Source organism: Symphodus melops, assembly GCF_947650265.1.
Source record: "Symphodus melops genome assembly, chromosome: 22".
Classification (NCBI taxonomy): Eukaryota; Metazoa; Chordata; class Actinopteri; order Labriformes; family Labridae; genus Symphodus; species Symphodus melops.
The window spans coordinates 6,168,864-6,184,162 of record NC_136712.1 but is presented as its reverse complement, the minus strand read 5'-3'; the positions used below and the strand labels follow the sequence as shown (position 1 = coordinate 6,184,162).

General features: G+C 41.1%; 1 protein-coding gene across 2 annotated transcripts in view; it reads left to right on the top strand.

Moving 5' to 3' along the window:
- The first annotated feature begins 1,714 nt into the window (after positions 1–1,714).
- Positions 1,715–15,299, top strand: part of wnt5b (wingless-type MMTV integration site family, member 5b) — a 73,855-nt gene continuing 60,270 nt past the window's right edge. For both annotated transcript variants that reach the window (XM_079335132.1, XM_079335131.1), the window contains exon 1: positions 1,715–2,360. The gene's annotated coding sequence lies outside the window, so the exon portion shown is untranslated. The remainder of the gene's footprint in view (positions 2,361–15,299) is intronic.

The window sequence follows — 15,299 nt, the reverse complement described above, 5'->3', positions numbered from 1 at the left end:
TTTATTTTCTGATCCCAGAGTTTGTCTTTTTGTCCAGTGAAGGGAGCCGTCTCTCTGTGTGATCCTAAATCACATCAGTCTTCTCACTTATTGGGACCTGGAAGTATTGGAGACTGGAAAACATTCACTTATAGGATTGTGTACTTTAAATCAACCACTTTGAGCAAAATTGTAACTTCTTATCTAACTCCCACCCAGTCAGGATGGCCGAGCGGTCTAAGGCGCCAGACTCAAGGACGTACTCCTTCCTCAGTTAAAGGGACTTCTGGTCTCCACATGGAGGCGTGGGTTCAAATCCCACTCCTGACACAAGTTTTAACCTGCTTATTTGAAGTTTAGTGGAGCTGAACATTTACATTCACGCTGACTCAGAGTGTAAAACATCCCCTTCTCTACACACAGATCAGGTTGTATTAATTTACATTCTCTACAAAGCTGCTGCTAAAACTTGTGTCAGGAGTGGGATTTGAACCCACGCCTCCATGTGGAGACCAGAAGTCCCTTTAACTGAGGAAGGAGTCGCTCCTTGAGTCTGGCGCCTTAGACCGCTCGGCCATCCTGACTGTATTTGTCAAAGAAAAGGGTTTTACATTTTACGCTCAAAGTGGTTGTTTTACAGAAAGGAATCCCATAAGTTACTTATTTCTCGAGGTCTTTATGTCCCTGTCATTTGTTCAGACAAAGCAGCAAGTATGCATGATTCTGTGAAGGCAATAAAAAGACATTAGTGGACAGACGAGGGGATGAAAAGGAGATGAGGAAAATGTCTTCAGTGTTCAGATGTTTGGACAAATCCCACTCCTGACATTGTTTTTATTTTTTCAGAATAAGTTAGCGGGACATTAAGAAGTAATATAAGTTTCAGTTGGGCGTTGAAAAATGGAAGTAAACCAGTAAAATAATGTAATAATAAACATTTAGTGAGTCTTAAGGAGTCATTATGAAGAAGGTGCACACTTTTCCTTCCATGCACTTTATTAGGTCCTTGTAAGTCAGGATGGCCGAGTGGTCTAAGGCACCAGACTCAAGGACAGACTCCTTCCTCAGGTAAAGGGACTTCTGGTCTCCACTTAGAGGCGTGGGTTCAAATCCCACTCCTGACACAAGTTTTAAACTGTTTAGTGGAGTTTAACCTTTGAACATGTTGCAATACCTCTTGTTTTACAGAACTGTGAAAACATTTAAGTCATAGATAACTGTCAATTCAAGAAATAGATTTACTGACCAACCTTGCGTTTGATGCTTTCTGGAAAAAAAACACAAAAGATTAGCCCACAATCATGAAATTTGTAGATAAGTAAACTGAGGTTGATCACTGAAGCAGCTGCACAGGTGTGGATAGTTGTGTTGATTGACAGTTAACAGATTGCTGCTCTTAAAATCTATTTTGCCTTTATGTCTTTCTGAGCCATTATGAACCTGGGAAGAACCACTTTCCCTTCAAGTAAGTGTTCGAAATACGTCAAACCTGTCAATCATGTTTCGGTCAGGATGGCCGAGCGGTCTAAGGCGCCAGACTCAAGGAGCACTTCCCTAACCGAGATGAAAGGGACTTCTGGTCTCCTAGCGGAGGCGTGGGTTCAAATCCCACTCCTGACAGTACTTTAAACCTCACAGTCGCTCTCGCTCTCTCTCTCTCTCTCTCTCTCCCCAGCTGTGGGCAGGCGCGCACTTTCCACATCAGAGCAGAGCTGACCCGTCACACGGCTCAGAAACAGACTGAACTTGTGGAGCTCTTTTGTTACTCTGTCAGTCTCAGTGGCTAAAACTTTTCGCTCGTGTTTTCTCTTTCTTTTCGCTCGACGCGCTCCAACTTTGGCACACACCTCTCTCTCTCCCTGCCCTCTACCACCATTTCGCTGCGTGCGTAATGAGCCGGAGAGCTTTAGGAAACTCGGGATGAAGAAATCTCACTTTATTACTGACACCTGTTGCTGAGGACACCGTGCACACAGGCGTGCGAAACAAGGAGCTCGTACCGCTTATTTCTGACTTTCTAAGTTACTACATGAAGAGTTTGGGGATTTTGGGGCACTAACTATTCCTCGGTCCACCGTTTTACCTCCACACCCTCCCATAAATCGACTTTTTGGACTCATATTGGGGCTTTTCGTGTTCTTTGATCTGTAAAGTTTAGAAGTGGAGAAAGTTTGTCCCTGATACATACAGCTGGATCTCTGGAACGAGCTGGTCTGGTGTCTGCACGGAGGTTTTCCCCCTTTTCCATACAAACACCAAGCGGTCTGCAGTTTACCAGCCGGGAGGAGAGACACATTTTTCGGACTTGAACGCCTCAGATGGTGGGGAGGAGAAACTTTTCTTGAAGAGCTCAGCAACAGCTAGATTCAAGTTCAAAACAGGTAAGAAGTGCTTCAGTTTCTTTTGTTAATGCTTAACAATAAAGTTTTCCAAACAGTATGACAAAGTAGATGGAGGTTGATACATCATAAATACACTACAGACCAATTTGTAAATAACAAATAGGAAAGCGTCAACGCTGAATTATTCCGCAGGAAATTTTCAATCTAGAAAAAGGCAACTTTCTACATTTTTAATCCAAACTTTCCGAATCCCAGTGTCAACCACACAATTCAAACACATTTCATTTCACAACATCTGAAAAAGCAGCTAACACTTGCATTAAAGAAGCTTGACAATTTGTTTTTCATCATATGCCTTTTAGTTTGCGATTAATTGTCTTGTAACTGATTAATCGATTAATCGTGTAATGTGTGTAGCTGTAACCAGCATTATAGACATGTTTTAGACATTTGATGGGCTGATGGGATTTACTACCCATCACATACTTATAAATTGGGTTACACACATTTATTACAACCTGTAACAGCTTGTTGGTATTTGTAAAATGTTCTGTGGTTGTTTGTCTTTGCCCATGCTGCTTTGTTGGACTTGTTCAATTTGGATGGATTTGGAAAAGTCGGCAATTTAATCATTTGAATTTCTTTCATGATTCCAACTTGTACACTTTTTATCCCCACAATGTTTCCGTTGTCACAGCATATTTATGGAATGGGATTATTTCACAGCTGCGGCTCCCATATGACAGTAGTGTGTGTGTGTGTGTGTGTGTGTGTGTGTGTGTGTGTGTGTGTGTGTGTGTGTGTGTGTGTGTGTGTGTGTGTGTGTGTGTGTGTGTGTGTGTGTGTGTGTGTGTGTGTGTGTGTGTGTGTGATCTGCCAACCCCATCGACCTAAATGAAGGCAGCCTCTCTCGCTCTGCGGTGCAGACCAGGACTATTTTGGTCGAAAAGTTGCACAAATGTTTCTCTCAGTGTGGAGAAAGTCGCTGCTCTGCCTTCATCAGAGCCACAGTCTAGCATCTATAACTTCACTGTGACATAAAGAAATATTATACATAAGTTCACTTTAAATTTAAAGTATCATAATTGTCTACATGACACTGAGAATAAGGCATATAACAATAACAACGATAATAATGGAAAAGTCTTCAACGAAAAAAGGGCTTATTGTAGTTAATTTGTAATTGATAAGTTGTTTTCTAATGACATTTGTAGAAACATGCTGTAAAATTTAAGAAGCTCTTATCTTCTTTGGCAAACTTTACTTTTGTCGTTTTTTCCATGATATTTAAAATGTTTTTTTTATTGTCAAGATGAACCTAAAAGTTGCAAAACCACGATGAAAATGCATTGAGATTGTGCATACTCATCTCATTCCATTTAAACTTTATTACAGAGTAGAGTAGTCACTGTGCTAATGAAGGGCAGGAAAATACTTCTGAGAAACAGTGACAGTCAATGGTTTGGATTAAATAGGATTAAAAGTACTTCCCTTATTTTACATGACAGAGATAAAACCATGAGGATTTAATCATCAGAGGCATCAAGTGGTTAAATGAATTAATTGATGAGATTAATAGAAAATAAATCACATCAATTGTTGAGTAGGTCAGTTCATATCCGAGTCTTTGATATTCACACATCCACTGATCAATGGACATTTTTAAACCAATACATAGAGGTTTGAGCGCAGTGCTTTTCACAGACACATCCATTGACTACATACAAATGGGCTACAATCTAGCTGGAGTTATAAAAAGTTTGTTCCACGTGCACATGAAGCTCAAATTGTAATAACTTCAAAGAATTGATCAATTTAATCTCTATAAAGTAAATAAATGGGTAAGTTTTAATGTGTCTTTTGAATTTCATAGATCAGTGACGCTGAAATAGACGAGAGCAAAAAAGTCTAAATAAAAACAAAAAAGGAAATGAAGCACAATTTTTCCATGAAAAGACTGGCATGTACATTCCCTAACTATGAAGCAAGACGTCTGTGTGACACAAAGAACTTGCATGTACTCTTAGGTGACGTGCAAACAGACTTTTGATTCCTCTTTTTAAATATCACAACATTCCTGTTTTGAAAGTTAATCATATTAAAGAAACATAAGTTTCATGTGAAAGCAGACTGTCTGATTCCTTTTCAACACATGATGTGAGTCATGCAGACAGGAAGCTGCGGCCGTCTCTGGCGGTGACGTCTCTGCTTTGCACTTTCTGTGCGTTGTAGAGTCAAAAACCCACCTGAGCTGTGGAGCAGACTGACAGCCGAGCTGATAAACTCTGCGCGAAGAGATAAAGCATGAGCTTGTGTGGTTGTGTGAGTGAGGAGGGCAGATAGTAACATTAGATGTGTAGATAGAGGTGGTGAAAAGTGTTGCTGTCAACAAGTTAGCCATTAGAGAGCGATAATCTTTCTTCCTCCTCCCCGCCTGTCCACTAAGTCAACTTCTGCTCTTTTTCTGTCCTCCCTCTCGCTGTTTGGGTCGTGATTTTATTTTCTCTTCCTTTTTTTTGTTTATCTTAAACTTCTGTCCCTTGTTTTATCCAAAATTAAAAATCTAGCTTTAGCTCCAAAATGTAAACCAAAGTGATGCAGTGTAAGCGTGCAAAAAACAGTGATCAAATCTGTATTCGGAACATTTCTTCATTCATTTTTTTTCCGTTGCCCTTGTCTGTTTGAGACAGACCTTTTCTTTACCTAAACACTGAAGTGCTGCCTGAGTGTTTGGTCCCTCGGGGGCTCTGTAATTAGGGAAAAGGGGGGTAAGTATGTATGTGTGTTTTTCCACGCTAGATATTTGAGAAGATGGGGTGTCTGCGAGCATCAATGGACCCTTGAGGTCCTTCAAGAGTGTGTTGTGAAGGCTGAGTGTGTGCTCCATATATTCAGACACAATGGAGTTGAAAAATAAGGGAGTGTTTTAGCCTAAAAAAAATACATTTAATATAAAACAAAAAAACCTCTTCAATGAAACATCTGCATAAACACTGTGAGAATAGGGGTCATAATTGTGTGAAGATTTGCATGTTAGTCATGGAGGGCTGGGGGTCTTTGACCGTGGATGTGTTATGTGAGTGTGTCTTTTAGCCCACTGGGAGCCTTAATGACTGAACATGGACTCACAGACGGTGGTCCGTGTGAAGAGGATGGCCTCTCCAGCTCTCAAGTTGAACAGCGAACGTTGTAAATGCCAGTGTCTGATTGGCTAACTTCAATCCTTAGAATTCCTTCCAGACTGCGTATATGGTCACTGTTTTAACGGATCCACTCCTGGAGTGTGTCTGTTGGCCTTTTTAACTGTCTGCTCTTTAGTGCACGGCCGGAAAAAAAAGCCCAACATGATTTAAAGTTTGGATTTTTTTCTTCTGATTCCCTTTTCCTTTGGACATGTTAGTTGGTGTTTAGTTTAATGTGTAGGCACTTGTTTTGCATTTCTTTGGTGATATTTCTTTTAAATTCTCATTGCATGTTGGTAAATAAAGACACGTCTGTCCTCAGTGAGGCGGTGTTGTTTGGGGTGTGGCGGTAAGCCTCGATTCCTGCTTTAAACCTACCATTCAGCCAAAACTCCAACTAATCACTGGGTCTTGATTCTTACAATAAATTAGTGCTATACCTTTTTCATTTCACCTTTTTCATTTCAAGAGAGATTTGCAGATCAGTGTGAGTTTGTGTGACCTTAAAGGTGAGCTTGCTTGTAATATTTAAGTCGTCTATTTTCAGTGATTTTCATTGTAGGTATGAACAGAAAATACTGGATTTTGTTGAAACAATAAGGTTCCCAAACAAACTTGAGCCACCACGATTGCCAAAAGTGTTTATTGATTAGACATAACTAAAGTGTAGACAATATGCTGATGCTTCCACTGCTAACACAAACATTAAATACCGTAGCCTCCTGCTTTTCTTTGTCATATTCACATAAATGTTTCTGGAAAACAAACGATAACACAAGCTGACAACTTAACTCAGGGGCAGCCGCCTGCACTTCGGCTGCCCTGTTGTGTGTGTGTGTGTATGTGTGTGTGCGTGTTTATAATACAGTGCGGCTGTGCAGTAGTCATTATGGTCAAGAGCTCTGCATGTGTGTGTGTGTGTTCCTGCTCTGAAAATGCGACCCTGTGGTGTTCATTATAATGGCTGTGCTTTCCGCAATCTCGTCGCCTGTGCGTGTGTGTGTGTGTGCATGCGTGTGCGTGTGGGTTTCAGGCCCTTCTGCACCGCTGGTTCGGGGCTATGTAGTGATGTCATCGGGGCTGCAGGGTGGGGTGACATGGGGTTAGAGTTTGGCGGAGGTCCTGACTCCAGAAGCCATCAAAATGTATCTGACCAGATCAGGGAGTGTGTGACCGTCCCTGCACGTCTTTGTGTGTTTCTGTGTCAGCATGTGTGTGTGTGTGTGTGTGTGTGGTGTGTATGGATGTGTACATGGTCAGTGGTAGCGGTCACAAGCTTAATGCTAGCAGTGTCCTACACTAATAGTAAAAGTGGTTTATTGGGCGCTTTATGGATCCTGGAGCAGTTTTATAAATCCGGCAGGCTGGTTAGAGGGACAGAGTCACAAACCAAAGAACCACAAAATACACTTCATCTGAACACTGACTCAATTTACTTAAAACACAGGAATCCAAGTCAATAACGTCCAACTGAAACTGTTAACAAGTTTAAACTAGTTGGGTCTATGATTTTTTTTTTTTTATTAGTGTTAGCTTTATGTGTTTGAATACTTTCTACATTACTTGACCATATTTGCATTGAATGTGTTAACTGACTGTTGTTTTGCTTAATATACACTAATGTATTATGTCCAAACTACAGCACAACAGCCCTGCTAATAATTCTTTATTGTTCGGTTTAGGCTGAGTCTGTATCAGAGTTTTATCATTTGCTTTTTAAGATTAGATTTAACAAACCTTTTGGCGTAGATTTTTTTGTGTTTGCAGGCTTCAGTGTGTTGGCTTTTTCGAACGATATTTTTTTGAAAAATGGCATTCCAGTGTGGTTGCAATCTCATCTCTCTTCTCCGTCCGTTTTTTCCTCCCCCCCCCCTTTTTGTTTTTTTCTCTCGAGCTTCCCTTTTCTCTCCTCCGAGCAGCCCTGATCCAGCGCTGATAAAACCATCAACAGCACACCTGCAGCTGGTTGGAAAGCAGTCCTATGCACACACAAAAACACACACACTGTAAGCCACAGATTAACACAAACCCAAACTGACGGGGACAAGGATCTCTTTTAACATCTTTTAACATTTAACATTATCTTTTGCTATCTGACTTCTTCACTTACTTCCATCTGTCCTCTTTTTTTTTTTTTGTTCTCTTGACTTCACTTGTTTTTCCTTTCACATCCCATTCTCCCTCCCTTTAGTCTCCTTAAGTTCATTACATGTTGCTTTGCATTGCTAGCAAGCATGTCACTTTTCAAATATAGATCATTTAATGAAAGGTTTGTTAGTTTGAGTCAAGGCAATGTTTCTGTTCTCACTGTAACAGATTTCAGACTCTGTATTTTTGCAGCGAGGTTCAGTTGTAAATGTTTCAACACAACGTAGGGAGAAAGTTGGGGTTCAGTTTATGAGCTTATACTGCAGTCCAGGGAGAGAACTTCAAATGTCATCAAAATAAACTACATCTGCAGTTTAGTTCCTGTCGTATGTCAAGTCATTGGTGCCTTTCTGTCACATAAATTGTCTGTCTGGCTTTTGTAGGAATTTGTGTCATTCTCAATTCACAAGCAGGGCAGTGACACTGCCTTACGTATAGAAACAGGCAGGCGTTTCTTTTCAGGCGTAAGCAAAAGATCTGGAAGGGCTTCTACTCTTGAGACTGAGATTTGGAGTCTCATGCTCTTTGTCAGGATGATGCTGGCATTGAAATGGATCCGATTAGCTGCAGTCACTTTAACTGAATAAGACCATTTGGACGATGGCAGGTCTAGTTTTTCTCTCCCCAGAGATGATTATTATTTGTATTTACCTTCACTGGATTGGACAGATTGAGAGAAACTGGAAACGTGGGGAGACAATGGGAGTTGACATGTACTTTAAAAGCAACAGGATCAGTAGTGAAAACTTTGACCAGTGCATCAAAGACTATAACCAATGAGGGCACTCGCTTCACCACAAACCAGCGTATAGAGAACACACACCTATTTCACTCCTCGTATTGCTGCAGTCTGATATCCTCTTAACAATCTCTGATGCTGGTTACCAACATATCTTGAGTATATGTTGCATTTCACACTGAATGGACAGTACAGATCGACAGGATGGTAACCAAGTCGAAGTGATGACATGCACTGGCATTTTGTGCTGTCCAAAACTCCAGCGCCCAACGTGGGGCTCGAACCCACGACCCTGAGATTAAGAGTCTCATGCTCTACCGACTGAGCTAGCCAGGCTGCTCACACACTATAAATGAGCCCTGTTTTTTTCGGCTGCAGTAACTCATGAGTTAAGGGTTAAAGGGTTGGAGGGCTGTATTTCTGGGAGGACTACCACGCATGCAACATTAAGAGACTATCATAATGTAACTCTGTAAAATCCAAGAGTCCTCTTTTGATTAAATGCTGTATTTCGTGTGTTACTTAAGTTCTCAAACTGCACGTGTTCATGCTGAGTAACCGAGCAACGTCCTCCAGCAACCTCATGGAATTATTTGACATAAAGATCCATTGGCTGACTGAGACAGATTCCTAATATACATGTATCCATTTATCAATTCTTTAATTGATTGAATTATTAGTATTACAATCAGTGGACAGATCCTGCAATCCAAAACCACAGCGCCCAACGTGGGGCTCGAACCCACGACCCTGAGATTAAGAGTCTCATGCTCTACCGACTGAGCTAGCCGGGCTACTTTGGGTGGAGATCAGACTCCGATTTCGTCGCTGCCTTGAGAAGGCTTTAGGATCACATTACTTGGTCAACTTTTCACTCCCCACACCAAAAGATCTATCTTTGAGGATTCCAAAAGGAGTGTAAAACTGTGTCCGTCAAGCATCTTAAATCTGATCTTCTTATACACCACTGACCATTTCAAAGAGGGGAACATCTTGTCAGCATGATTTCATTACCTCATTCCAATCTTGTGATTTGATCACATTTACTCTTCAGAGTGTGCACATGCTGTTTGAGTTTAGAAAACTAAGTTGATTCTCTCTGCTGTTCATCTGTCAGTGCTCAGTGGAGCTTGGTGCAGCCAAGCGGTGGCTACGTCAAAAATAGTCAAGGCACTTATTTTTAGAAGGGCAGAGCGGAGAGCCGTATCTGCAGCTTTCTGGGATGCCCATTTTGTGGATTCACAAACATTAACTAGAATCTCCACAGTCCATCCTGTTGAACGGTTAGTAAGGATTCATGTTTACACTCTTATCAAAAGTCAACTTCAACTGCAGACTGCTGAGAATCACCAATCATGATCCAACTAGATCCACCGGTCTTTCCGACAGCTTGCTTTGGATCCACATTTGTTGCAGTCGTTGCTCTTGGTTCAGCTCAGTTATCAAAAGAGAAAATGAAATACAGGTCATGTTCACTCATTGAATAGCCTGGAACACTTGTTCACTCTCATCATTGGGCTCAAACTCAAGACATTGAGATAAGAGTCTCGTGTGCTGCCGACAAAGCTTACCAGACTCTCCTGTTAGATAGGCCGATGGAGGTATCTCAGTATGCAAGACGTGGCATAAATAGAACGAAGAGGAAGTGGCTTAGGAAGCTATCGAGTCCAACACACTGATGAGAACTTTTTTCCTACATATTAGTGATGCATATTTCATCACATTCACAAGCTCCACAAACAAAACCTGACGCTCACCCTGAATATTTCAGGAAGTTTTCAGGAGTTTTGTGCAAGTGTGAAATCACCATAAACCAGTCTGCCCATTAGTTGACACACATTCAAAAGAAAAGTCAATAAATGAGTGGACAGGGCGTTAAAAACACTTTTTTTTTTATCAAACTTGAGCTAATAATTCTGCAATCAGGAGTCTGCCTACTCAACTCTCGTGCCTGTTCCTGTTATGACACTCTATTCCCCATATTCCCAGTTTATAAATTAGTGTTTGAATTTCATTTGAACGCTGAGGATTTTTTTGATGTATCATGAAAGGTGATTTGATTTCACAATTTATTTACTTCCTGTACTTCTTAATCTGAGATTACCTGACAGGTTATGGTGTGTTGACTCTGTGCCCTACGCCTTCCTGCTGTGTTGACCCATTGTAAATCATTTTACCCTGTCACTGTCAGCCAATCAAAACACTGCCATGAATGAGGCTGTTTAAATCAGCAGGGTGGTCCTCTCAATACACACACACACACAATACGCACACACACACACACACACACACACACACACACACACACACACACACACAGACACACACAAATCTGTCTACCTGCTGACTCAAACGTTTGTGCAGGGTGAGCTCGGTCATTGCAAAGACAACAAGTTTGGAAAAACAGGTGATAGTGAGATTATGTATGTGTGTGTGTTTGTGGAGAGAGAAACATGGAGACGGAGGAAGAAAGAAAAGGTAATAAAAGAGTGACCAAGAACGTTTTTGGGTCAGTCAGAGGAGAGGAAACGCTGCCTCCTACTGATCACTGTCTGCAACTGCAAGACATCAAAGGAAATTCAGTTAAAAAATACTGTATTTTCTGGCAGTGCCTTTATGCCTCATGGCTTTTGGTCAGTCCTGCTACCTTTGGCTCTACAAGATGTTATAGACATTTTTAAGCAAAAGACCTCTAAATGAGGAAAGCAGGAAAGAAAAAAACATGAGTTGATTCCTTCACAATCTCTTTGGATTTTTTTTGTCAAACCTCATGCTCAGCATTGAATCATAAATACAAAGATAACAGCTAATACAATTGTGCCTGGTGTTATAGATGTGAATGAACCTTTTGCTTCTCTCTTCCTTTTTCTCTCATTCCTCCTGTTTTTTTTTCTTCTTCTGCTCTCCCCATGCGATGGCTGGTTTAGAGGGTTGGTTATTTTATAATGAGATTCTCAGTGCCCAGGTGCTCTTTCTAGATAATTACTCAGTGTGTTTCCAATCTCTGAAGCAGCAACACACACACACACACACACACACACACAGACAGAGAGAGAGAGAAAGCAGAAGAGAGAGCATCAAATTAAATCTATTCCCAACATCTCTTGTTTGTGATTGCAATCATGACACTCTTCTATCCTTTATTTTTCAATCCTCTATTCTCCCTTCTGACCATCCTCTCTCCTTTATCTGTCCTTCGTCTCTTGTGTAGGTGTGTGAGATGAATCGACAAAACATTACTCAGTGGCCTTGGGTGGCAGACAACATTGATTCATACTTTTTTTTTTTCCCTTTTCTTTTTTTTTTTTGTTTGTTCTTTAAAAATGACACATCTCAGATTGGCCGCAGTGATTAATTAAATGAGAGTAATGAGTGTTGCACTAAAGGAGGAAGATGAGCCTTCTCCAAATGAGCTTACTGCAGCTCCCTGGATAACGAGGACCTCTGACTGACCTGTTGTGAGGTTATTGTGCTGAGCATATTTATTCTGCCTGATGAACTTTAACATAGTGTAAAGACAGCAGTTCAGTCAGTATGAGTGAAGCCACTGCATTACTGAGAGGAGGAAAGTGTCCTGTCTTTATTTCAGAGAAAATATGTTGAGTAAATTCATTCTAACTCTGTGCTTCTTTGAGAAGGTTTTTTTTTTTTACTAAACTGCTTTTGATAATTAAATGATGAATGTGCTATGAGCAGATAAAAATGAATAAGACAGAACGCAAACTGATCAGAAATGAAGCGTCAAACATCGTCACTTTCAAAAGGAAGATGTAAAGATGTACGTCACACAAATGTCTACTGGAAGAAATCGTCAAAGGTTGATTTGATATGAAATAACTTTCAAAGCAGTGGCCCGTTTACACCATGAAGGGTCTATATTCATTTAGACTAAGTAATTTACTTTAATGTTATTTTATTTAAAGGACAGATTTTGTTTTGCAAAATGGTCTAATACAGATGTTTTCTCTTCTGGGGTCAGTTTCTGTGGACAGTTTTCATTTACCTGACTTCAGTCGTGGTTGAGGGATAAAGAAGAGACTGAGTATCGTAGTACACTCTTGTCTTTAAAAGTTTTTACACATGCAGCAACAGACAGAGCTCAGCGTCTCCCTGAGCCTCGAATCAACCTCCTCCTCACAAAGCTGCTGATCTCTCTGTTTGCTCGTGTTTGAATCAATGAGGGGTGTTTGGAGAGAAACAGAATCTGTTTGAGGCAGGGATTCAAAATCTGAGCACTGTATCAACAATGCTCTCAAATCCGTCAGAAGCCTCTATCAAAGTGGCTTCACTGGGCAGCTGCTGTGAAAGCTCTCACACACTGCTGATGTTTGGACAGAAAGGGTTAAAAAACACTTCAGTATCGGCTGCATTTCTCTCCGCATATTTTAGCACGTGCAGCAGCAGATATTTCACATCACTGCTTCTACATCATCTGTTAAACATGCACGCTTCTCGAATCCAGATCAGAATGGTGTTAGTCGTTATGTTCAATAAACGTAAAGAGACGTGTCTGCCTGGCATTAGTGCGAGGACACACCGCATACAAGCAGCAGAGAAACGCATGTTTCATCATTACTCTATGCATATGCATGTATGTTTCTGCAGCAGCTTGATTGTGATTCATGACTTCATGAAAATGATTCTCCTCTAATTATGCAGTTTTTGAATTGCTTTTTCAAGTTCATATTTTTTTTTGCCAAATGTCTGTTTTCCAAGGTCAGGAACGAGCTTTAACGTTCTTAAGGGACATTATACTCATCTGATTATTTCTTTCATATTTGTACATGTGGAGAAAAACGCTAATTATACAAATCCAACTTTTTCTTTCTTAATACTGGGCCCACTGGGGGGAGGAGGGAGGTGGAGGCGTTTGAGTTCATCTTTTCTTATGTTGTCTCTTTCATTCATTATTATTTTTTCATATTTGTATTTTTTTTCCCTTTTTGACCATCCAAACTTTTGTACCAGTTTAAGTGCATGCTCATGTTATGATTCATTTTTTTTATTGATGCCATTAAAGCATTACCTTCCAGTCTTTATCTTCTGATAACATAAGTTAGTTAGGGTGAGGGTTATCATTAGTTAAGAATAGTTGAAATTTGGAGCTGTGCTGCTGCAGTAAATGTGGACACAGACAGAGGGCGCTAAATCACTGAAACTCACCAATGAGTCACTGGGACTTGAGAGAGAGGGAAAGAATGAGTGAGAAGAGGACGGAACAAATAAAAGCAGAGAAAAAAATACAAGAGCAAGAAATCTGACAGTTCACAAATCTGGGGTCGGGCCATTTGCTCCCCCTCCATCATGGCTGCACCATGACTGAGCAGCAGGGAAGGACTCTGCATGCAGGTGCACTGATGATGCTGCCTCCGTCTGACTGTGTGTGCGTGTGATGCCACACACATCAGTGCCACATCAGAAACTTTTCATAGAGCAGTTTTAGTACGCTTTGTTGTATTATTTATAGAGATCCAAAATTAATCCATCCAGGTCAGCCCAGCTGGTTTGACTTCAAAACAAAGCATTGAAAGCCAAGAATAAACTATATAAAGTGAATGTCCAGTACAAAATATTTTCCTTTAAGCATAGATAATAATATCACTGCTTTGTACTTACTGCATACATGGCTTTCCTGTGCAATACAAAATATGACAACATTTATTTTTATTTCTTTATGCCCTTGTATAGTTTTTGAATTTGTTAATTCTCTGCAGATCATTTCTAGTTTTTTTTTTTTTTTTTTAATAGTCAACTGACAGAAAATTGAACAGCAACTTCATCAACTTGCTTGTCATTTTCTTTTTGGATTGTTGATCAGACAGAAAAAGACCCTGGTGGTGGTGGTGGTGGGGGGGGGGGGGGGGGGGGGGGGGGGGTAGTTTAGCTCTGATGGTGCAGATGCCCCTTGAACACAGATTGTAGTCCTTGGCTATTTGGTGCTTGTCATGCTCCAGCTATCCCCACGTTTCCTCTGAATCTTCTGCTGTCCTATCTCTCTCTCTCCCCCCCCCAAAATGATCTGAATAAAAGAAGGATTAAGGGAGCAAGCATGCAACTTTGACTCTTAACTTTTAGCTTAATGATAACCCGTTTAGACAAGGACAAGAACAGATGTAAAATACAACACATCTGGTCTTTTTCTCCGCCTGTCATCACCAACCTTACTGTAATAGAAGAAAAGCAAACACTCTGCTCTCTTGCTTAGTCACACACACACACACACACATGCAAACACGCACACAAAGACACACATGCACACGCACACAAGCCAGCTAAGAGTGACTCAACAAATATCTCTCCTTCTCTTCATCTCTGTCAACAACCCCCCTCCTATTTGTTTCAATACTTCCCCTCCCTTTTTCTTCCTCTTACATACTTTCTTTCCCGACCTTTCCTGATGCTATCCCATAACACACACACACACACACACACACACACACACACACACACACACACACACACACACACACACACACACACACACACACACACCCAGACCCCTCCAGCTTCCCCCCTCAGTGGGCATGGTGCCCGCAGAGAGGCAGCATGAGCCCAAGGCACAACCCTGCAGCCGTGCCAACACCCAGGAAGCCTGGAAAGAAATAATAAAGGATGGAAGAAGACAAGGAGGAGTTGTAGGAGGAAAGGAAAAGGGAGTTGAGAAGGAAAGGGTTAAAAGCAGACGGAGTGTACAGAGAGGGAGGAATCGAGTGGAGAGAGGATGAAGAGATAAGAGGATGCAAGAGCAACAGAGGAGAGGATAAGAGCAAGGGGGGAGACAAAAAAAGATTGGAAAATAGATAGATCGATAGAGGGAAAGGAAGAGAGAAAGAGACTGAGAGAAGAAAGAAGGAGAGATAGAGAATAGAAAGTGTGAAGCAGAAAGAGAGAGCCGGGCAGACTGCCAGC